The 26,365-nt window shown below is 34.5% G+C and overlaps 1 protein-coding gene across 1 annotated transcript in view; it reads left to right on the top strand.

Moving 5' to 3' along the window:
- The first annotated feature begins 846 nt into the window (after window positions 1-846).
- Window positions 847-26,365, top strand: part of LOC145254614 (uncharacterized) — a 1,033,347-nt gene continuing 1,007,828 nt past the window's right edge. The window contains exon 1 of the mRNA XM_080113229.1: window positions 847-1,169. The gene's annotated coding sequence lies outside the window, so the exon portion shown is untranslated. The remainder of the gene's footprint in view (window positions 1,170-26,365) is intronic.

Here is a 26,365-nt window from a genome sequence, read left to right as displayed (position 1 = left end):
TTCTACCAAACTGAATATATTTTTCGTGTTTTTATTCAGTAACATGTTTATTCAACTCGAAAACCATACAGTGTTTATGTATTGGAACATTCAAGATGGCGTCTTATTCTCTCTTTAACACGGTAAGTGTGGGAAAAGATGTTATAAATAAAAAACCGGATAAAATACTGTTAAAAACTCGCTCAATATATGTTACCGTGACATAGGTTGACATATATTCGGCGGGGTTTTAATAGTATTTTGTATAGTTTTTTTATTTATAACACCTTTTTCCATACTTACGGTGTTAAAGAGGGTGTGAGACGCCATCTTGAATTTTCGAATGCATCGGTGAACACTGTATGTTTTTCGAGCTGAATAAATATGTTACATTGAATAAAAACACAAAAAATATATCCAGTTTGGCAGAAAAGTAACTTATCTTGCCTTTGATAACATTTATTTGTTATATATTTGTTTTTTGACAACTTTTTCGAATCTATGTGTATAGTAATACAAACCCAATACGAGGAATACGTAGATGCCATGGTTTTTATGTGAAATTCAGTTTTACGATTTCCGAAAATCTCGTCCCAATTCTGTAGAAGCGCCGGCCTTTTTTACGCGACGATAGCAACAACAACACGGTAAAAACAGCCCCCCCCCAACCCTACAAGCTGACGATAGCTAAACATTAAAAACCATATACAGCATATTTGGTTTATTATCGACTGTGTTTTATCGGCTTTAATTTCTTTATACAGTCATTTTTAATGGGTAATTATTTTTAATTCGAAAATAAATAAAACGAAATAAAAACAAATGTTAAAGGTACTTTAAGCGTTGTCACGTGATCACGAACTTCCTGGAAACGGATTGTTGTTGTTAGTAACAACTTTAGACATGTGTTTGGCGCGCGAAAAGTTCTAACGCCGCGAAAATTACGAAGTATATTGGGAACAGTATTTGTTATAAATTATGAAATATATAATTTCTTAAGTGTGACATTGGTTGAAAATCACAAAAAAAAAAGTCACTTAAAAATGGATCTAAATGGCAACTTTTGGAAAAATTAAAACTAATTTTCCGACATCATAACGGATTTCTATTGCTACTTCAGATGAAAAGTGTGAACAGTGACAAGCAAATACGCTACCCACAAACGTCACCCAAGTTTTAATGCTATATATGTAAGTACTTTTGGTAAACCAGAAGAACGCCAGACTCAAGATTCGCAGCAAACGGTATCGGGTCAGATTTGGTACATAACATTAAACTTCAACCATTTTAACATTACAAGAAAAAAAAAAATGCTTATGTTACCACCTTATTTCTGTGTTTTTTTAAAAAATAGTATTTTCAAATTAAATTCAAGTTTTACAATGTTCTTTTTTTTTATTATTATTGAATTGTTAGGTGAAAGTACAGAATAATTACCCCCCCCATGTTAATGGCTTTCTAAATAATAACGTTATTATGTCAGCACGGTAACATAAGTGCATAAATACCAAAAAATTGTCTCCCCCTCCCATCCAACAAAAATATACCCCCCCACAAAAAAGAAAAAGAAAATTCGATCTCTCCTCCTGTAAAAAAAAAAAAAAAAAATCAAATCACATGTTTACGATACGTCAATAGCATGATTAAATTTATATTTCAGTTTTTCGATCTTTTTTCAATCAAATCGCATATTGTATTACTTATTTTTCGAAAATAATTTATTTAAAATACAAAACAACAACGAAAACGATTTCTTATATTATCCTGAATAAAATGGACCATTCATGGACCAGAGGACCAACCTATTTGAATAATTATTTTAAAATAAAATACTACATAACTTTTCCTGTTGCTTGCTAAGATAGTCGACAGATTGATTTTTATTTTTTAAATATGTGGTTCTTAGCCAAAACAACAATACTTACTTAATTGTTATGTCGAAAATAGTAATATATCCAAAAGTTACGAAAATGCAAAGAGTACCTATTTACAATGCCTCCCCACGGGACAGAGTTAGACACCAGGGTCGTTTTTTAACGTGGAGAAAAGGTACAAAAACAAAAATGGTCTCAGTCGTGAAGGATTTCTCCTCCACTGAAAACAGAAAACGTTTATCGCTATCGGCTAAAACAAAACGTCGCCATTAAAGCACTAAAGCAGTGAAAAGGGGAGATAAATATGTCTCCTGTATTCACAATTTTCAAGGTGTTCACATCTGGGGAAATGCCATTTTACTCAATTTCCGTAAAAATTACTTTTAATTATAAATAATTTTCTATTCGAATTTTCATAATTTTCAAGTATATTACGATTTTCGACAGGAAACGTATGTTATGTTATTTTTGCTTAAAATAACATATTAAAAAAAAAAAAAAATCGATCTGTCAGCTTATCTTGACAAGCATCTATTTCCTAATAGACCAAAACGGGATATCTTCAATATCAGGAACCAAATATGACCGGACATGTTTATTGTAGACTTTGAGTCAGTCGTTCTTTTGATTTGCCGTACTTTCTAAATTATTGTTGTTGTTGTTGTTATTATTATTATTGGTAGTTAATTTGTAGATTAACACGCTGTCCCCTCCCATAAATTATACTGTTTACGGCGAATTTACATGTAAATACCTTGTAAAACTTGACACAGCAAAGAAAAAAAAAAACAAAAAAAAACGGCGCTTCTACACTATTGGAACGAAATTTCGGAAATCGTAATACTGAATTTCTAGGTGTGTCGGAAAATTTGTGAAAAATATTGAATAATTCGACCCCCCTGTCTTTCCAAGCTTATAACTACTCGAAAAATGTAATTCAAACCCTATTTTTTTCCATTAAACGAGCAAGGACCAAGGTTTCATTAAAAAAAACAAAAACAAAAAAAAAAACATGGTTTAAAAAAAAAAGGTTTTAAACTTCGGATTTGACAGGTAAATTTCTAAAAAAAAAAAACAGTTTTTTTTTTGTTTTAAATTAGAATATATTATTTATTGATCTTTTATCTTCAATTTGTGATATATAAAATTTGGTGAGTAAATTAATTATTCACTTTTTAATAGACATTTCAAAATGGGGGGCGTGAATTAAAAAAAAAAAAACGTTTGTCTAAAATATTATATTCGATTTATTGGAAAGAGCATAAAATTTCGCATTGACTCTGAAAATATCGTAAAAATAGACCCAATAGAAAAATTTTGATAGATTTTTAAAGTTTAAAAATTGAAAAATACTGAACTCGTAAAATTCAATTAATTTCATTACTGTTTAAAAAAAATATTTCTATTACTTTTAAAACAACTTTAATAGTTTATTTTGGAAGTATAATCCATAAAGAAAATAAACAACCCACTTTTAAAAGAGAAATTACGAAATTTTTATATTTTATTCGCAGTTTCGTGTTAGGGGTGTCAAAAATTCCTACAAAAATTCTGATACACCTACTGAATTTCATATGAAAACAATGGTATCTACATATTCCTCGTGTTTTTAAGATGATTTTATCCAAAAATTACGAAAATTGATAGGTAGAAAATTATTTATTAAAGGAAATAAAAAATAGAATCTGATGAAAACGATCATAAAACACAGGAGAATTCAAAAAATCTTTGTCTGGATTTAAACAAGATGGCGGAAACACGATTAAAGTTTTGTTTAATAATTCAGTAATATTGACTGCATAATTTGAAAGCTACCATCGTAACTTATGAGAATTGACAAAACAAAAATCAGTTGAAACCATCGTTTTTTTTTTTTTTTTATCTGAAAACTCCACTTATCGACTACAAAATCTCGGGTACTTATACAGTTTAATCAAGACATTAAAAAATGAAAATATCGAAAAAAAAGTTTAAATTGTACGTATCCGTTATGGAATGAAGTTCTCCGAAAAAACAATTTGTTATGATACCGAGCAAAAGGTTCGATTTTTAGGAAGAAAAGCTAGTATTAAAGATGGGGAGGGAGTGTCGGCGCTTTAACTGGAGTTATCTCCCCGTGGCGTTTCTAAACTCCTAACAAAAATTAAGAAAAAAGCCAAAATGTCTGTCTTCAACGTGCTGTCATAAAAACGTGTTTTTCCGCTGTAAAAAAAAAAAAAACAAACAAACAAAAAAAAAACTACTCGATCAAATTAAGTGAAATTTTTTTTCGGAGATCTTCAGTTCAAAACAGATACGTACAATATAACCTTTTTTTTTTCGATATTTTCATTTTTTAATGTTTTGATTAAACTGTACAAGTACCACAAAATCTCGTCCCAATTCTGTAGAAGCGCCCAAAAAACAATTAATTTAGAATTTAGAGTAAATATGAAGAATCACTCCACCCTAAAAAATTCCTGTAAAATTACCACTTGGATAGGTTTTCGGAGGCACCTAAAACGAAAATAGCGTTTAAAGTTTCGACAAACGAGTAGTTTCCAATATATGAAGAAATGTTAGTTTTAAAAAAGTGGGGGATCACTTTTCTATAATAATTTAACAGAAAATGGCCACCATTTTTTTTTTGGGGGGGGCTTTCTTTCTACCCTCAGAAAATATTTTAAAATTACCATTAACGTTTAAAATTCCAGGAGTTTCCAAGATACGAAGAAATGCACCCACTTTATGGTCACCTTTTTTTTTGGGGGGGGGGGGACGACGCTGCCGGTTTATATTTTTCGTTCTTTTTTGGAGGGAGAAACGAGTAGGAAAAATCGTCCGTGGAAAATTCGTCCATTTTTGCTAGGTAGGAAAACTGGTCCATTATTGAAGAAATATCGATTGAAAACACATTTCGTGGCCATTCTTGGAGATATTGGTTTTAAGGGAATTGACCTTTTCTCTTCAATTTGTGAGTAAATTAATTATTTACTTTCCGGTGACTAAATTAATTATTTACTTTTTAATAGACACTTAAAAATGGGGGGGGGGGCGCGTGAATTTAAAAAAAAAAACGTTTGTCTAAAATATTATATTCGATTTATTGAAAAGAACATAAAATTTCACATTGACCCTGAAAATATCGTAAAAATAGAATCAATAGAAAAATTTTGATAGATTTTTAAAGTTTAAAAATTGAAAAATATTGAGTTCGGAAAATTCATTACTGTTTAAAAAAAAAAAATATTTCTATTACTTTTAAAACAACTGTAATAGTTTATTTTGGAAGTATAATCCATAAAGAAAATAAATAACCCACTTTTAACAGAAATTCCGAGATTTTTATATTGTATTCGCAGTTTCGTGTTAGGGGTGTCAAAAATTCCTACAAAAATTCTGATACTGCTAGCACACCCCATAATATTTTTTTAAATATGTTTTACTAGTTTACTGTTGTTTTTAAAAAAATAAAATCGATTTTTCTAAGTGTTCGTTTTCTAACTTTTGAAGTTGGGGGGTCTTTTTAAAACTATAGCTACTTCAGTATTTTCGTAAATTTTCTATTTTTGAGCGATTATCGAGACTCCCAAAATGTGATCCTCTCATGTCGGACATTTCTTTTGTTCTAAAGAAACACTCGATACTACTTGTTTTTTTGTTTTTTTAACTGAATAAATGTTTTAAAATAAGTTAAATAAAAATCAATTTTACCTTTTTTGAAACACCATTAAACAAGCAACAATTTTTTTTTTTTAATTTAATGTGGTGCTGGTGCGTAGTCCCCTTTAAAAACAATGTTTCCTTCAAGCACGGTCATAAAATGCGTTTTCAATTGATATTTATTCAATACTGGACCAGTTTCCCTACCTAGCAAAAACGGACGAATTTTCCGGGCAACACGCAAGCGCCTAAAAAAATACTTCCTCCCTCCAAAAAAAATAAATAAATAAACGCACACGATTTATTTCCTAAAGAAAATGATTAGCTGCTCTACAACTCAACAATGGACCAGAAATGAGAAATAATTTTTACATTAAATTTATATGCGAAATTGATCCCCCATTCTAAATTCTATTCTTGTTTTTTTTTTTTTTTTTTCAAAGTATTCGCACGTATTCACCTGAAAATATTAACGAATAATTGTTTCGGTTTATACATTACAAGCTGATGATGTAAACAAACAAAAAAAACAAACTTATATTTTAAACTGGTATGGTACTCTTTCAGTATTTGACCCGCTTCCTTAGGATTTTTTGTAAAGTATGGCTCGGGTTCAACCTGCAATCACCGGATTAAGCCGAGTGTTGTTGAAATGCTAAACCGACATTTTTTTTTTTTTTTTTTTTGTATTAAAAAAAAAATGTAATTTTAAAATTATTTTTTAGGTGATGGGGGGGGGGTATTTTTTTGTTTATTTTATTTTTATTTCAATACAATGGCTAAGCGTTTGAGCAGCCAAATGGCACAGTGCTATTAAAATGGAAGCAGACGAGTTTTGAATTCGAAAAAATTAAAAAAAAACAAAACAAAAAACAAATTTAGTTTCAAACCCGAAAAAATAACGGCAGGCACAGGAATGAATTTATGCTTTTTGAAAAAGAAATGCAAACACCAGCAGACTATTTTTTTATTTCCAGAAGAAGAAACTGCTATCAACCGAAATTAGGTGCAAGACTTTTGCACACAAGTGTGTACTGAAAAGAAGAGCTTGTATTAAGAACGGTTTCACGTGGAGATGCACTGATGCGCAGTGCAGACATTGGGCCTCCTTGTGTACGAAATGGCTACCCTAACAGGTGAAGAGAATGTGATATAGTTTCGGAACACACATATACAAACTCGAAGAACTATCAGATAAATTTGCCAGGAGTTTTTCCTTAGGAATCTCCGGCAGATTGGTGGCCCAGGGCACACAGTTGAAGAGGAGTCTCTCTTCAACCGAAGGAGACATAACGTCAAGAGAAACCTTGAACCGCTCTAGGTCTTCGACAGCTATGACATCACCGACAAGGAGGGTTTCTTAGTGACTGTACCAAACGGAAACGCTGACCCCCCCCCCCCCCAACTTCCAATAATAAACAAATATATTCTGCAGGGGATCACGGTCGTATCCAACTGAAAGACCTATAACAAAGTTGGGGGAGAAGGATTGTACCACCTAACTGTGAATCATAGTCTGCATTTTGTAGACCTTTCAACAAAGGTAACAATGAATCACGTTGAAAGGTTGGAGAAGTAAGCAAAACAGCAAAACAAGAAAGAATGTGGAACCAACCGGGAGTTTCTAGGTTCATATCTAATTGAATTTATGCGAAAAAAGAAATTTGGAAGCGATCTTTTGTTGGCGGACCTGAACGGAACCCCCATTCCATTAATAAAAAAAAAAAAATAGATCCATGACTGAAATTTGGTGAATAAGTCCATCATCAAGTGGAGTTTGCTTTAGATTGCAGAAAGAATTATAAAAATTTATTATCCATTCCACGGGTAGCACTTTTTAGGCCACTCTGTAGATTGGTTGGTTGGTTGTTTTTGTTTTACGGCATATCAACCCTTTCCGGGTTATTTAATGCCGAATCCAAAGATTTTGAAGAAAAATTTTTTTAATAGAATATATTTGTTGTTTTCACGTCGGTTTCTATTTAACCCATAGTTGTGACCCTAACAGGTACTACCACTCCGGGTCAGAGTGGACCTGGGAGCAATGGTAATTAAAGAGTGACTCCACACTCCCCAAAGCCCACAAGCTGGGGCCTCACCACTGGATATAGTTTAAGGTCATATTCAGGACCCCCATTGAGGGACTTTTACCCTCTGCAGGGGGCAGGGCAGTCGGCGTATTCTAATGCCCCACCGACAGGGCCGCCACTCTGTAGAATCGACGTAATTATTTCATTTGTATACTTTTTCTTAAAAAAAAAAAAATGATATATCTATTTTATTAAATTGTCTCTGCTGGACTCTTTCTCTGCTGTTCTTGCTGTATTTTCCTCTACTTCTAAAGACTTAAAATACATCGATGATGTACTCTGCATCATTTTTTTTTTTTTTTTTTTTAAACAATAGGTTTTCTGAATCAGCAGAGATTTCTTGCCAAAAGGTTTCATTTTGCGCACGTTCCCATGAAATGTCAGACCGTTATCTTCACGGGTTATCATGCAGCGAGAAGTAAAGAGTTTGAAAGAGAATCATATTTTTTGTGAAATAAGAATGCTGGTGTCTTTATTTATTTTTATTTTTTTTCAACTTTCTTTCTTATTTATCTTCATTTTTTAAGGACATTTATTGGCTTAGTATGTCTTTTTTCCATTGATTCCCTGGAACATGATGAAAGGAATTTATTCTCAGTTATTTCAGTATTTGCAGTAGTCTATTTGTGAATATACATGGTCAGGGATTTTATCCCGGGGGGGGGGGCCCAAAATCAACAAAGATAAGACCATTCCTGTAATGACCTGATCTCTGTTGATTTTGTGGTGAAGTTCTTGGAGATCCACCCTCCCAGGCTTTGCATTCTCTCTTTGAGAAGATATTGCTAATCGTCTGAGGTGCCCTGACTAGGGAATGCCGACGGGGCTGCCCAAGTAGGTTTTGCAGATCAGAGTCCCTTTCTCGGGGCACTGACTTTTCAATTCCACTTTTTGACCCTAGAGTTCTCGTAGCGAGAGAGAACTAAAAACCCCTATTTGTGAAAAGCATCTATGAAGTGACAAGTTAGAACACTCATCATCAGCATTGGAGCACCCTATCCTGCCTTGACAGAGTTAAAAACTGACTTTGTAATCTAGCCAAAATCACTATCAGTAAATTCCCTTAAACGTGGATTCCATGAATAAAGCTTCTTTCCTAAAACTGCTCGCCTGTGGAATTCTGTTCCACTGGCTTGCTTTCCAGATGACTACAATATTCTCATCTTCAAGTCCAACATAAACAAGTTCTTAGTGAACCATCCTCATAAATAATCTAATTATACCAAAATTCCACCACAAATAATTATTACGCTAGTATCCCAATGACTACAATAAAATCATGAACCCTTGCCCTTGAGTGACCTCCGGCACTTAATGTGGTAACCCCTTGTTGCAGTGGCCCAGTGGTTAACAATGTGGGCTGACAATCTGGGTGTTCCAAGTTTGAACCCAGTTCGTTCCACAGAAACACTTTCACTTAGGGATGTTGGCAACCTTCACATGGTCCCTCCTGTATGTACCCAATATCCTTTTGGAAAGAATTCTTAATAGAAAACAATCAGGGAAACAAATGCTAACAAAATTATCATTAAGAATCATTTTTTTTTTTTTTTTTTTTTTTACAAGTGAGTCATCACTTATTAAGGCTCGAGGGTCTCTCAAGGATAAGGATTGAATATACGATGGTAACCAAGACAATAGCATTGTAATTATTAGTGGTGGAAATTGTATATAATTTGATTATTTAGTGACCGGCTGAACAAGAAGTTATTTACATAGAGAGTGAGGAAAAATTGTTGATAGTGGTTGTAGTTAGATGAGTGGTTTTTATGAAAGTTTGGCAAAGAGGGGCCATAGATTGAAACTCAGATGAGCATCTTGTTTAACAAAATTAGCATCATATTCAGTTTTACATCGATTTTACATGTTGGCATGTGGTTGATGGCTTTGAGAAATTGACTTCCAGGCTCACCTGTATCTGGTCGGGTCTTTAAGGTACCAGTTATGAACTTCATACTCTCATAGAACTTCCTCTTTTAGAAGAAGTCAGTTCAACTTGCCGAGGATGAGTGCTGCTTCGGTATTGGTAGTTTGTTGTACCAATTCCCCCATCCCTGAAACCATAAAATTCACATCAGGGTGATGATGATGAGAACAACTGGTAAAAATGAAAAAGAATACAATATGATTTGACAATATAGATCTTTAAAATAGCAGGTTTACAAATAGACTTTTGGAACTGATTCTAAGCTTCATTGCAATTGCGGGAGTATTTTAAAATAATGTTAAAGATGAAGCTTTCCACACAAAGGTAGATTAAGCAAAATAGAAATTTCCACCAGAAGTTAAAGTTGGAAAATATAACTAACATGTCAGAAAGTTACATCACAGACTGGAAAATTATTTTCTTGCTTCTGAATCACAAAGACGAGTGAGTGTATTTGGGATAGATGACCCTCTCTTACGAGGGATGGACTGAGGGAAAACCTAGAGGTTATTAGTATGCTGAAAAAAAAAAAACTCGAAAGAATGGTTAAATCTCTAACGATTGTGTGTTCGGATGACTAACTTTGACAACTGCTGTTATTGAAGTCCCAGGATATTTTTATGCCCCTTGATCCAGTTTTTATTGGTTAATCTGTGATACTAATTCCACTAACCATGAAACCATGGAATCCTCCTCCCTGCTGATTGAGAACCACTAGTCTATAAGGATTAAAAACTAAAATGAATGCAATATGATTTGATGATATAAATCTGTAAAATAGCAGATCTACAAATAAATATACTTTTAGAATTGATTCTAAACATTGTGATCGCAAGATTTAAATGTGAGAATGTTGGAATAACGTTAAAGACAAAAATTTCCACAGGCAGGTAAAATAAGCAAAATGAAAAATTTCATCAGAAATTAAAGTTTGAAAATCAAACTAACACGTCAGCTAGTTGTATCACAAACTGGAAATTTTCAGTAACACATAGCAGATAAGCTCATAAAATCTTTCTCTTTTTTCTGAATCGCAAAGGAAAGTGAACATGTTTGAGACACTTGATCGCTCCCTTATGCTGAAGACTTATAGTGTATTATGTATACTGCAAGGAAAAAGAAAGACCCTGAAGATATTGTTTGACCCCCAAATCGTTGTGTGTTGTTATTAATTTTTGCCACCGCTATTATTAACCTAGTATATCTAAATCTTTTACTGTTGAGTTGAAACTTTGTGTAATAACTAAAAATGGTAGAATGCACAATTTGAAAGAAAAAGTTATATATTCTATGTAGAAAGCGAAATATTGGTTTTCCTATAAATAGAAAACTAGATACATGAGATGTATTTAGAAAACCAGACGTTATACATTCAAGATAAAATCTACACATTATGGCGTGGAGCAACACAGTTCAGACAAAAAGTTACATTGCACTTTTGATAATAATGTAGTGGTTTACTTTTGCAAGACTCATTTATATAAGTTCATACATCATCGAACAAAGAAACTTTTTTTGCAAATTTCACAGGAATTTTTAAGAGGGTTCTAACAACTCTCAAAGAAAACTTGATAAATATACATGAATTTTATCTTTAAAAACATTTTTTTTTTTTTCAAAGTAATTATGCCGAAAGAAATACTGATATATGCTATCTTATAGATTTAAATAAGAAATTATTTGGTGTCTTATAACTAGGATAATACAGGGTGACCCCCCCAAAAAAAACAAAAGCTAAATGGAGGCCATCTAGAACATATGCTGTAGAACGGAGTAAAAAACGGCCAAAGACCCTAGTGTTTTGATGTGAGGTTTTGAATATAATAAACTAGTTATGACCAAAGTTTCATTTCATTCGGACAAAACACTAAGAAACGGGGCCTAATTAGAGTTGGGACCCGTTTTTTGGGGTCATCCTGTATGACCTAATAGGTTACAAGAAAATGGCTGCAACCAAAAGAAAAAGATCAACATCATTGCAATGCTTATTATTGATCATTATGGAATTACAACTACTGCTATGTGTCATCAATGCAACAAGACTGAAGCTGTTTATGTGATGAGTAGCCATTCCAGAATTTTACAACCGGCAGTGCTATAAGTTTGAATTATATAATTATCATCTCTATCGTTATTTTCATGGCAAGTGCTCGTCTGAGCTTCAATCTATGGTCCCTCCTTGTCAATCTTAAAAAACAACAAACACTTGTCTAGCTACAACAACCATCAACAGTTTCTCCCCCTCTCTATCTGTACCTAAATGTAACCGTAAATTTTAACTGCCCGCTTGTAGAAGTCTTTTCCACTGGCCTGCTTTCCAGCTTGCTACATTATGATCGTCTTTAAGTCTAATGTAAACAAGTGATTGTTGAGCCTCCCCTTAAGTAATTCATTTCTACCATATTTTCACCACTGAGTATTAATACGCTGTCGTCTTAGTAACTGCCATGCACTCATTAATCCTTATCCTTGAGTGGTCTTCAGGCTTTGATAAGTGGTGACTCCCATGTAAAATAAATACATTCAGACGTTGGATAAGTTTATTGTCTGTCACCTGAGGTGCTTTCATTTGTGATCAAGTGCTGACGGAACTATGCAGATATTTTGTATCCATGTAGCGTGACCCTTTAGTAGCGTCGGATACTTCGCCACATTAAAAAAACCAACATTTTGTCTAACTTTACCTTTGTGGGGTTGGAGGGGGGAACTAAACGGGTATAATAAATAAAATGTAGGTTGTTTACCTGACTCTCATTTCACTTAACAGATTTAACCTTAGACATAAGGTCTGTTTATTCTGGAAATCCAGATCCCTCAAGAAAGTGTTTATTTAGATGTATGCGAAATTTAAAAAAAAAAAAAATAGCCATCATCAGCATTCCTTGGTGAGGTCTCTCAAAAGAGAAGGTAATGCTTCAGAGAATCGCCTTCTGAAATGAAATAGAACAGATACTATACTTTGATTATGGGCTAAATAAATATTAGTAATACTATAAGCAAATACGAATCTTGATGGCTTGGAGATGTATGCTTTCAGCGTGTGTGTTTATACATAGTTTTTAGTGTGCATGTATGTTCTTGCGTTTATACATGATTAATGAGTATAATTATGTGTTTGTGTATGTGTGTGTATGCATATGTTGATGGTGATACTATGCTTGGTTATGCCAATCAATCTTTGTCAAAATTATTTCCTTTTAATGTGTGGAAATTGATATTTTGTTATGCCTTTTTTCCCCCCAAGTTAACGCCCAGGAATGAATCCACATTTGATGGCAGGTGTTAGATGCTCAACTTAAATTTAGGAATCACACGTCACAATCAAAATATTTCTTGATTCCTCATGACATCATCAGCTTTGGTTATTGCCAAGCAGACTTTCCTCACTCTTGCGCAACTATAACAGAACATGTTAACGTTTGCTTTAAAACAAAAGAACTAGACTGAGCAGAAATTACTGTACGATTTGAATCAATTTTGTCTGCAAAGTTGAGTTATTCAAGCATTTGACGATCTTGAGATGATGATATGCAAATGACAAGATCATTTTTACATTTAAAAAGTTTATTTCATTTAATTGCAATACATAATTGAAATTTTTTTCATTGGAATTTAAAAAAATCTACATGGATGTCATCTTTATTCAATTACCTTATGTTGCCATATTTTATGTGTATAATCTTGCAAACCATACTTTTCACATCTGTCATATTGCATTCTGCACTTTCAAATTTGTCATCTTGCACTCCATGCTTTCCATATCTGTCATCTTGCACTCCACGTTTTCCACATTTGTCATCTTGCACTCCACGCTTTCCATATCTGTCATCTTGCACTCCATGCTTTCCATATCTGTCATCTTGCACTCCATGCTTTCCACATGTGTCGTCTTGCACTCCATGCTTTCCACATGTGTCGTCTTGCACTCCACGCTTTCCACATGTGTCGTCTTGCACTCCACGCTTTCCACATGTGTCGTCTTGCACTCCACACTTTCCACATGTGTCGTCTTGCACTCCACGCTTTCCACATGTGTCGTCTTGCACTCCACGCTTTCCACATGTGTCGTCTTGCACTCCACGCTTTCCACATGTGTCGTCTTGCACTCCACGCTTTCCACATGTGTCGTCTTGCACTCCACGCTTTCCACATGTGTCGTCTTGCACTCCACGCTTTCCACATGTGTCGTCTTGCACTCCACGCTATCGACGTGTCATCCTGCACACTGCATCTGTTAGCTTGCACTTTGCATATCCATAATGTTGCACCCACATCTATCATTTTGCTCTCCATATGTTTCATATTTGTGATCTTCCAGACCATGTTTTTCATGTCTGTCATCTGTCCCTTTTCTATTATAGCATATCAATTTTTACAATCATTTAAAGTTTATAATCACTTCTTTACAAAATCTTTAATTTTTTTTAATTGTATTCTCACAAGAGTAGTCATAGTATTTTACCCATCTACGGGCAACCAAAGAAACTATTTACCCATTAAGGAGAACAACGTTGGCATTGATTGCTGATGAACGATAGCCCCATGCACTCCTACTTGCAATCATGATCTTTGTTTTACTATTATGATATTTCAAGTTTTCTTTTTTAATTTATATTTGTTTACATAAACTATTTACTCTCCTTTCCGACTACTATTCATCTTGCCATCTATAAATATAAAAGCGAAAATGTATGTATGTATGTATGTATGTTTTTCCTCGATGTCCACAAAAGGCTTCTTTCAGAGAAGCGCTCGCTCGCTTCACAACCTCTTAAAACTTTTTATATCATCCATAAATTGTAATATCTCACACTTAACCACGGAGCTCGCCTGTCTATTTAATTTTATTGACTTTCAAACGTTAATTATTCCACATTTCCCGCATCGGCACGCGTTACATTCGGTTTTCGGTATAAACAAAAAGCGAAAGTCAACTCTAATCACAGGCCCAGAGCCAGTGAACGTTTGTTCAATGTCGACTTTGTCATATCAGACGGGGGAACGGGTTTTTAAAAACAAACAAACCGATTTATTGACCTCATTAAAAACTGTCCCGCACAAAATTCTAACTGCTGAATACCTATCGCCGTCACATCAATCAAAAACGCGCACCTGTTTTTTTTTTTCACACTTTACTATTTTCCAACTGCGCATCGTAAAAGCTTCGTTTTTTTTTCACGGGCACCTGTTTTTTTTCACACACCTACAAACACCCGGGCAATGCCGGGTACCCCTTGCTAGTCTATTATATAAAGTGCAAAATAGATGCGAGCATTTGTCTACGAAAGGCTTTTTGGTTAGTGGTTCTCACGTTGGTTAGATTCCAGGAGAAGTTTTCTTATACTTCCTAGATTGTAATATCTCAAATTCACAAACGAACATTGTCTCTATCTTTTTTTTTGATCGAGTTAAACAAAATTCCCACCGTGGCGTCCTCTTGGGTGTTTATTTGGCTTTTTCATATAAATAAAGCGAAACTATTCGAACGCAAGTGCCTGGCTTTCTGACCGGGTGCTATCTGTTCTGTAATTGGTCCTTGGTCAATATAGGGGAAACCCTTCATACTGAGACAATTACTACTTATTTGGATACTGCCAGAGTACCTCCTTTCTTAGGGGAGCTGGTTTTCTCCACATTAAAAACGACCTTCGTGGGAGATTAAAAAGCAACACCATTTCTGCAAGTGATCTTTTTCATTGACTACGTTAAATTTGAATGCTTTACACTTCCGGTTGTGTTATGGAGTAAAGGTAAGACGTCAGATTTTCTTTCACTTTCTTTTCTGTCTTCGCGTCACTGGTTCGAGCCTGCCTGCCTACTACCACTTCTTTTTTTTTACACCTCCAAACACCCAGGTAACACCAGGCACCCAGCCTAGTTACTTATATTATGCTTATCAACATCTAAAACATTCAAAGTGCAAGCAAGTGAGATTATTAAAGTTTCAGTATTATACTTGACGCTGCAGATCTAGATGGTTTGTCTAGTAGATTTAAGAAGTTTACTGAAAGATTGCCTTGTAGATAAGTATCTGTTCTTACTAACATTTTTATACATTTGTATTTGCAAAATTATTAAATAAAAACTTTTCATTTACACAAGTAAATACTAAGGCAATTTCATGTTTGTATGTAGGTTATCACCCTACACCACCTTTCTAAAAAAAAATGGCATTGCCCAATCACCAAAGATCCAATACAAAAAAACGTATTTAAAAAAAAAAATTATTTGATGACACTGTTGTGTCAAATTGATAACTTGAACTATAATACATTTGTCTTCTCTTTGTGATTTGCCTAATCTTTTGTAAATCTATTTAAGTGGATGACGTCATCCCTTTGTGAAGTAAACCAATATCCACAGAAAGAAGCGAACAGGTATTTATTTCTTTCCCACCGCGAGAAATGTGACATGAGTCGAAAAGTGGGATTAAAAAGTCAAGGCCCCCCGATGAGAATCACTCTGACCCTGAAAAAAGTACCTACCCAGTGCCATCGGCATTACCTGGTAGAGGCGTCTCAGGTGATTAGCAATTGTTGCAATATTTTTTATATAATAAACATATGATTACTGAAAGTTGGAAGATTCTACTTATAGATATTGGCGATAGGAACTGACAAATCAAATTGAGCCATGTTCTGTTAACAACCAATCAGAAACCAGAATGGCTCCATAAAAGTATTGCTTGTCTTAGCATTCCAGCACAATTTTTTCATGTCTAAACAAACCCCTTCTCAAAGAGAAAAGGCAAAGCCTGAGAGGAGGATGAACGCCCTTGAACTGCACAGGACTAACTCTATACCGCAATCAACAGGAAACAAGTCTATACAAGAATAGCCTAATCTCTGTTGATTTTGGGGCTCAGGTATTGTTTCCTAACCAAAAAAACACAAAGATGAAGAAAACTCACAGGTTTTTAATAGATTGATAAATGTATGTTCAACATATTTGATCCCCAGGCAATGTTGGGTAGATCTACTTATCAACATTAATTGTATTCTCTGACCGTTTCATAATGCCAAATAATAGCATGACATTAAAATCTTTGTTCTCTTCCACTAATTACTTGGCTTTAACTAAGAATTATCTCCCAATTTGATAATGCAAATTCCTAACTTAATTGACCAATATTTAGACCGAGACATTTAAACAAGACGCAAATTACGCTGATATAATCTGTGCTTCTTATTTATTCCAAGGAGAGATATCCATTAATTGAAGTCAGGTTAGAATTTGTTCGCTTCTAAGCTCATTAATGGCTTTTGTTTAGGGGTTTGTCTGTTTTACGGCATATCAACCCTTTTTACTACTCCAGGAAAATTCTATTCAACTGTATTTCACTATTACTAGTGAAACACTATCAACAATTTCCCCCACTCTTTATCTGTGCCTAAACCTAAACATAGATTCCATGAACAAAGCTTCTTTCTTAGAACTGCACGCCTATGGAATTGTCTTCCGTTTTCCTGCTTTCCAGCTGACTACAATATGGTTGTCTTCAAGTCTAACGTAAACAAGTTCTTGATGAGCCGTTCCATATAAGTTAACAAGTTTACCGAATTTCCATTGCTAATGGTTACTATATTGTCCAATTTCTACTGTACACTCTTTAACCCTTATCCTCGAGTGGCCTCTTGGCCTTGGTAAGTGGTGATGCCTATGTAAAAAAAAAACAAAAAAACCTTCATCTTGAACAATAGGATCTACTCAACTCTATTTTACTATTTCTGGTTTAGCCTTTTATGACCTGGTTGAACTAATTTGTTCAGTCATAAATTAATGAATTTAACGGCATAAATAATGTGGAAATTGATTCAAACACGCCTTGTACGTATTAGTTCAGTATCTTGGTAAATGTCAGTTACCTCCAGATTGAAGCTGCCAATTGTTTACATTCAATATGCCGCCGTATGTCTCAGAGAGTGGAGGATTTTGTTTGTTTTTTTTTTTTTTTTACATAGGCATCACCACTTATCAAGGCCAAGAGGCCATTCGAGGATAAGGGTTAAAGATTGTACAGTAGAAATTGGACAATATAGTAATTGTTAGTAATGGAAATGTATAAATGAGTATAATTGATCTGATCATGGGGTACAAGAAACAAAGTCCCATGTGGAGTATTGCTTTTACAATGTACTAAGAGTCACTTAAAAAGAATTCTGTTCAAGGAAATTCTGGAATATTTATTTTGTTGATAGCTAGTAGATGTTGTTTCTCTTCATCTTAATCCTATAATTTATTTCAGTCTTTCCATTTTTTTTTTTTTTTTTAAGGACAACAAGGCCTTTAAAGTAGAATTAATCACAGAATTTAGTAGCACAACTGATATATCAATTGTTGAATGTGAAATTGGTTTGGCAACATTGCACTATAGACAAGATTATTGATTGGGGTTTACCACTATAATTTCAAAGCAACAGATGTTTTTGCAGCACTAGCAGAGGGGTATTCATCGATGATAGATGTGATGCTGACAAATTCCTGGCTGAACTATGCCATAAAGGTGGCAGGATCTACACCACTTTAAGAAGTCAACTGAATAAGAATCCAAAGAATATGGTACAAATTAAAGTTGACTTTAATGACAAGGAAACAATATTTAGTAAAGAAATTTTTCATTTTTTTTATTTTGATGACTTTCTTTAATATTAATTCAATGAATTTCTTGTCATAGACATACTTTTTCAAGCACTATATATAATAATCAAGGTAAGTTCGTGAAATGCAAAAAATCACAGTGGTGGTTTAAATATTGAACTTCATAATTTTTCCAGTTTGAAGACCAGCATAGTATCATTAACCTTCAAACTAACTAAAATTAATGGTAAATATTTTTTTAATCATCTACATCATAATTCAGGTCATAAAGGGTTAACCATGCCAGTTAACACTTAACTTTAGTTTACTAGTCTGGAGAAACCTTGGTAGTATATACTATAATCTTGCTGCCTTCTTCTATTCTATCGGACCTTAAACTATATCCGATGGTGAGGCCCCAACTTGCGGGCTTTGAGGAGTGTGGAGCCACCCTTTAATTGCCATGGCTCCCAGGTCCACTCTGACCTGGAGTAGTAGTACTTGTTAGGGTCCCAATTATGGGTTAAATAGAAACCAACTTGAAAAAAAAAAGGCAAATAAATTCTATTAAAAAAAATCTTCTTTAAAATTACTGGATTCGGCATTAAATAACCTGAAAAGGGTTGATATGCCGTAAAACGAAAACGACAAATCTACTACTCTATCAGTGCACACTAGGATATGCTCAACATTCTTCTATCAGCAAGGGAACCGGTTTTATTAGTGTGAAACTCAGGAATTAATTTGAATGACAGTTCTTGGATTAAAAGAGAGAAAGAAAGGAAGGAAGCTGTACTGCACAGAAAAAAAACAAAAAACTAATTTTGGATGTTTTGTTTTTATCTTTAACTGGCTGTGTAAACTCAGATTTTTCTGATTTAAACAATCTAACCAGAGCTTAAGCAATGGTAATCATGATGATACTGATGATGATGATGTTGTTGATAATCATGATGTTGTTGATGATCATGATGTTGTTGTTGCTGTTGATGAAGCAGCAGAAGAATGCAACAAAACTTTTTAGTTCCTTCAATTGCTTTTCTCCAAAGTCCTGATTCCAAAATGGCTGCCTACTATGCATGTAATTACCAAATGTCCATTCTGTTCATTCTCAGACAAAATGCCACATCAAAGACAAAAAAGAACAAAGAATGTTCTATTTTGCTTTCTCTTTCTTTACATATTAAGTTAATTAGTTTTAGCTGCAATTACTTGTATGAGAATTGGATAATCCAAATTCTTCAATATGATTGGTTGCGATAAAACTTAAAAATATGAACATCATCGTTCAGTTGTGTGTTAGTGACTGAAGATTTCCATTAATCATTGAGCCATTCATTGGGTCATATATTGCATACGCTTAAAAGATATGTTCTGTATAGGATTTAATGCTTAATTCTGTAGTGAACTACTTGAATTTTTGATCTGTATAATAGGATTTCTAGAATAATGGAAAATTCAGGTTAATGAGGTTTTTTTTTTGTTTTTAAGAGAACGATAAAAGTTGAAAAATATGATTATTACATAATAGTAACAATCTAATATTATAATAAAGATAAGTTAATATGAAGATTTGTTTCATAAAAACTTTTTTAAATCATACAGAGTACATACCTTAATTATGTATTCTACAGTGAATTTGAATTACTCTCTTGCACCCTTATTCAAGAGAATGCTAAAAATCTACCCCAAAACAGCATTCAACTAATAGAAGACAAAAAAGTTTGATAATGGATTTTAGAAAATATCAAATAGATAAAAAAAAAAAACATCTTTTATCGTTTGATTTTTTTTTTTTTAATGAAAAAAATTTTTTAAAATAAATTTAGTACATGTCTTAGTTAATAAAAAAATGAAACAATTCAATTTGGTTTATTTTGACATGGGCGTTTTTTACAGAAAAATAAATTGAGATTCCACTTTTTAAAGCATTTTTTTTAAAAACATTATTCTTTTGTTGTTATTTTTTTATTTAAAATTTTTTTTTTACATAAACATCACCACTTATCAAAGCCCAGAGGCCACTCGAGGATAAGGGTTAAAGAGTGTACAGTAGTCAGTTGGACAATATCGTAATCGATAGTAATGGAAACTCTGTAAATTTGTTAACTTATATGGAATGGCTCATCAAAAACTTGTTTACGTTGCACTTGAAGACAACCATATTGTAGTCAGCTGGAAAGCAGGAAAACGATAGACAGTTCCACAGGCGTGCAGTTCTAAGCAATGGAATCTACGTTTAGGTTTTGGCACAGATAAAAAGTGGGGGGGAATTATTGATAGTGTTTTCAGCTAGATGAGTGTTTCTTGTGAAAGTTTGGTGAGGGGGGAATCAAAGATGTAAGCTCAGTCGAGCACTTGCCATGAAAATAATGATGAAGCAAAGACAAACTCGGAACATCTGTGAGAAAGAGGTTGCAGGGAAGAGAAAAGGACATCTCCCATGAAGCTGCGAAGTCTATTTTGAACTCTGTCAAGGCAAGATAATTCCTTTCTAGCAACTCCTGCCCAGATGTGGCAACAGTACTTCATCCTTGGACATACCTGGCTCTTATATAGATAAAGAATTGCATCAGGAGTGAGGTATCTACTGGATCGATAGAAGGATCTCACCATTTTTCCAGCAGCTTTGGCAACAGATTTGATGTATGTGTTCCATTTCAGATCAGGAGTAAAGGTCAAGCCCAGAAGCTTGTCAAAACATGAGGTCTCCCCAAGACGATGCCAGATGAGGATCAGAGCGTTGATGATGTATCTAAACAAATATATCTGTTTCTCAATTGTAACCTCCGACCTTATCCAGGTGTATCTTGTTGAACTCGCGAATCTACACAGAATTTCAAACAAAACACTTTATTTACTTACAAGTAATTAGTGTAGCATTGTTCTCATTCGATTGGCCATCATTGGATAGAAGTCCCAAGTAATTCAAACGTGGATGTTTACGCCAACAAAATCAGACAGTTGGTTGGATTGGCCGGGTTCACAGGAGGTGGCCTAGAGAGACTCACTAAATTGACTTTTGTCACTGGGTTCCCTGACGTCATCTAAATTGTTCTTCAATAGGTGCCGAACATCGAAGTCCTGACCATGAGGGAGCTAATGCCCAGAGCGAGAATTTTGACGACGACTGGGGAACAAATCAGGACGTGGTTGCGGCCACACACTCACCCAACAACAACAACAGAGTCAAGAATATTCCTGTTAGTGTGACCTGTTTGAAATGCAATGTTAAAGGCCACCTTGTGAAGAACTGTCGAAAACGTGGAACAAGGTGTTACTGGTGCGGTGAGAGTGGACACTAGGCTCAGAACTGCTCGGGAAACGAGCAAGGGGAGGACGCATAAGCGCCAGTCTCCTTCCCCATCAAGATGTGAACATGACGCTCCCGGTGACAGGCATCCATGTTGACAGGACGTAACGTTTGGCACTTATTGATACAGGATGCTCTAGGACGATTTTACATGCAGACTGGTGCTGGTCTTGGAGAAAAGCGAACGTGAATGTCAAAATGATTGATGGAATATCCCATGCGTTCTGCGGTGTTGGAGCAGTCTCTGTATCCACTGATGAAGGTGCGTCTGCCAGAATCGATGTGTTGGTGGTGTGTGGCAAACTGCTGGGGTTTTACTTACTTCTAGGGATCGATGCCATAAAAACTCTGGGAGGTGTTGTTGTCGAGCCTACAGGATCAGTGCGGCTGGGCAGCAGGAAAAATATTAAATGCGCAACCATTTCTATTAATGAACCGGATTTCACCGCCACCTTTGACCATCAAAACTGAACGTGGACCGCATCATGGAAGTGGTCTGAGGCCCTCCCCCCCTGAAAGGCTACACAATCGAGTGTCAGAATACCCAGTGTCGGCAGAAATCCATGAAGAATACATGCAGGAGCTCTGCACCTAGATAGATAACGGTTGGCTCGTGCCGTACCCAGAGGACCAAAGGCCTAATTCCCCTGATGGCTGTGATACAGCAGAACAAAGCCAAAGTGCGCCCGGTGATGGATTACCAGGAGCTAAATCATTACGTAGACGCGTTTATGGCCAACGCAGATGTTTATGCGGCTAAGCTGTGCGAATGGAGACAAAAAGGTGCTAACGTGTCTCTACTGGACCTCAGGAGAGCATACCTACAAGTACGGGTCCATGAAACACTGTGACCATACCATACTGTGAAAATCGACGGGAAAAAATACTGTCTGACCCGTCTGGGGTTCGGCTTGAATGTGGCTCCCATGGCTCCCCTGATAATGAGAGCAGTTGTCAGCGAAGTATTATCCCAGGAAGTAGTTGTAAGCCGCGCAGCATCTGCTTATATTGAGGACATTATTATCTGATCTTCTATGACCGAATGGTATGTATATTATTTAATTGGAATTCATTATTGAGATGAATATTATTTATTAATTTTTATTTATTGCGGACTATTATCCTCATCTTTTCTTAGTTGTTTCAACATGTTTCGGCCACCTATTCCTTTAAAGTTGATTATTTCTACTATTTCACTTTTATATTTTTTTAAAGGATTACTTCTTCACTTCCTTTGTCTCCAATCCATAAATCTGAATGTGATGCAGGATCATCCCCGTTAACCAAGCACTTTTATAAAGAAGAGACGTTGTTGATTTGATCACACTGTGCATTGAAACAGAGGAGAGGTCATTCACAAAGCAATAACTCCAAAACCACTCCAAAGTTGCTGAAGACGCCCAGGGGGACAGCTAAAGACATCAAATACCATCAAAGCTGATGTTGAACCTACTTCTGGTCCATTGCTAACCATCGTGTGTGATCTGCGTTCATTCGAGAACCTGAGTGAATGCCGCTAAAAGTCAAGTTTCTTTTCTCCCTAAACTATAATTCTTCAATGCTCGTCTAGTCAGGAAATGTGATCAGTTTATTCTAAATTAAAATAGGATAATGAATATCACATCTCGAAAAACATAATAGTTGTTTGTTTTATTTAATTAAGTGTATTTAATTAATTACTTAATTAAGGCATAATTTTCCGGTCACACCAAAAAGTATAATTCCATTTTTTTCTCTTTGTATTAACTTATTATTTTTCCTTCTTGTTGGATTTAGAATTTGAAATTATAAAAATAAAACTTTCTTCCATTAAACATGAATAAATTTTGCAAATTATTTTGTTGAATAAAAATTTTACATAAAAAAATGAAAAGACAGTTATTTAATAAGTTTTGAAGAGTGAGAAAATAAAATGGAAAATTAAAGCAAAAGATTATTTAAACAAAGACAGAAAATGCCAGAATAATCAATCATGAATAACTAAAAGAAATTGTTTCTATTTCGATATATTTATGTAAAAATATATTTACATTAAAAATATGCTTGGATGTAATAATACGAATAATTAAATAAAAAAATAAGTTTTAGCATAACCAAATAGTATATTAAATCTATAACTGTAATTTAGTTAATTCCACCTTTTTTCTGTACATCCCTCCTCTCACAGACGTAATGTTGCTCGCCTCAGTTATTTCTACAAATATTATTATGGAATGTATTCTTCAGAATTGTCTGATTTATTCCCTGCTTTCTTTGTTCTTAACTTGCTTTTTTCGTTATTCTAGTGGTCTTTATTCATTTGTAATGTAGTCGTTACATGTCAACACTCAAGACCCACACGTTGTATGCAGACAGTCGCAAGGAAACAAAGGCAGAAAAAGAATATGATTCATTTTTTTCAGTTGAAACAAGACATTTATTTACAGGTACTTCCAAAATAATAACTTGTCTTTTGTTCAAAAGTCTTCTCATACTGCAATATGCTTAACAAAACTCTTCCGTGTCGAACACATAGTATACTATCTTTTTTCGGCCGTGTTTAGGACACGTCTTTTCCTGTCGTTTTTGGGCCGTGTGTGTAACATGTCTATTTCTGTCCTTCTTGGATCACGTTTTTTAAAATTTTTTTATAATTTTCTTTCCTTCTTCCTCGTTGTGATATCACTTCGCACATGGCTCAGTCATTTGCATACGTTGGCTGTTTATGCTGCCGTGTACATATCTGCATCCTATTACACATTCGTTATTTTCATATGTCATTCAATACAGCTTCATATTTCAGAATCTTCTTTGCAAGAACTGCAGGCTAGTGGAAATAAAAAATTACACAAATATCATTATGGACTGGAATTGTCTGATCTATTCCCTGCTTTCTTTGTTCTTAGCTCGTTTGTTTTGTTATCCTAGTGGTCTTTATCCATTTGTAACGTAGTCGTTCCATGTCAACACTTGAGGCCCACACATTGTATGCAAATAGTCGCAAGAAAACAAAGACAAGAAAAGAATTTTTTTTCAGTTGAAACAACAGTCATTTATTTATAGGTACTTCCAGAATAATGGCTTGTCTTTTGTTCAAAAGTCTTCTCATACTCCAATATGCTCAACAAGACTCTTCCATGTCGAACACATAGTACTCTGTCTTTTTCTGGTCATGTTTAGGACATGTCTTTCCTTGTCGCTTCTTGGACAATGTTTTTTTATTTTTTTTTATAATCATTTTCTTTCCTTCTTCCTCGTTGTGACGTCACCTCACCCACGGCTTGGTCATTTGCATATGTTGATTGTTGCTGCCGCCATACACACATCTGCATCCTGTTACACATTCGCTGTTTTCATATCTCATTTATAATATAGCTTCATATTTCAGAATCTTTGCAAGAACTGCAGGCAAGTAGAACTCTCTTTTTACTGACTGTTTTCCTCCTACTTTTTGCCTTGGTCTTTTGAAGGCTAAGGTAAACAGGCATGTCTTGGTTTTGAAGTAATCATATTTTGTTATTTTTAGCTCCTTACCTCAATTGGCATCATACCTTGTCTGAAGCGATTTCCATAAAAATTATTAAAATTAACAACGATGTTATGAAAAATTAAATATTAAAATGAAGATAATTTAGATTAACAATGCTGCTATGATAAATTAATATAAAAATAAAAAATACTTAACTTTATGGTTTAAAGAATTTTAAGCCGCAAAAATTTTGGCAGTGCTTTAAAATATTATATTTTTAAAACAGATTGATTAGAGGAACACATCAGTTTTTTAGTTAAAAAAAAAAATGACTAAAGGATGGAAAATTCTGAAGATATACAGAGAAAAGAACTGATAAAATATGATTGAACATTTATTTCTGTTTTGATTCTCAAGGGTTTCTTACTAATTTGACCCCACGTTTAAATATAAGCTGAGTAGAAAGTGCATCTTGGATTTACTTTCTCTTGCTTCTCTTATTTTGTCCTTTAGTCCTCACATTCCATATTTCTGACAAAGAGGAGAGAATTGCTGTTTTCTAGGTCAGAATCTATTCCATCTAACACTTATCATTGGCAAGTTTTTAACCTGGAAGTACTATTTTGGTCCCCCCGATTTATCGGAGAGGAATCTATGTTTTCAGTGGCGTTCGTGCATCCATCTGTGTGTCCATCCGTGCGTCCGTTAGTCCAGATGATTGCCAGTAACGGCCATCAGTTTTTCCTGAAATGTTGCCACAAATTGTATTTCATTAAATAGATGTAATCAGTGAAAAATTTTTTTTGCAAAAATTCCCGTTGCATCTCCAGAAGCTCAAAAACACCCCTTTTTGTGGCTTTTTTAAAAAATATTTCTCAACAAAAAGTTGATATGTCTGACTATATAGTGGTTTTTCACAGTAGTCAACTCAAATGTAAATGTGTTAAGGCCTGAAACTGCACCGTTATCCATTTACACTAGGATTCGGTTTGATTCATCCATTTGATTTTCCTAAAACTTGGCCAAAATGTGGAGCCCATTGTTCTTAATATAAATTCAGTATGGGTGACCCTGGCAAAACTGCATGGCTAAAAAAAAAGCCTTTTTGGTACTCTTTTTTCATATTACTCAAAAACTTGATATATATGTCTATATAGTGGTTTTCCAGATTGCTGAATTGAAATATACATGTCTTAAGGCGTGAAACTGCACCGTTTGTCCATTTTCACTGGTATTCGGCATTCCCAAGAGCTCAAAAGAGGTCACAAATGTCCCAAAATTGCAAAAAATGACACTTTTTACCCCATAACTTTTGCCCCATCCATTAGATTTTTCTGAAACTTGGCGAAAATGTGAAGACAACGTTGGCCCTTCACACTTCTCACACTCATCATTTCTTCACTTTTGTTTTGTTGCGTCATCTCACATGCAGCACCAGAGGGGGACCATGCATGTGTGGCTTGTTTTTTTTTATATTTGTTTCGAAACTAATGTTTTTATGCCAGGTTTTTTTTT

Source organism: Euprymna scolopes, chromosome 3 (genome assembly GCF_053919585.1).
Source record: "Euprymna scolopes isolate OS-2025 chromosome 3, ASM5391958v1, whole genome shotgun sequence".
Lineage (NCBI taxonomy): Eukaryota > Metazoa > Mollusca > Cephalopoda > Sepiida > Sepiolidae > Euprymna > Euprymna scolopes.
Note: the sequence above shows the minus strand (reverse complement) of the source record. Positions and strands in the feature narration are given on the sequence as shown.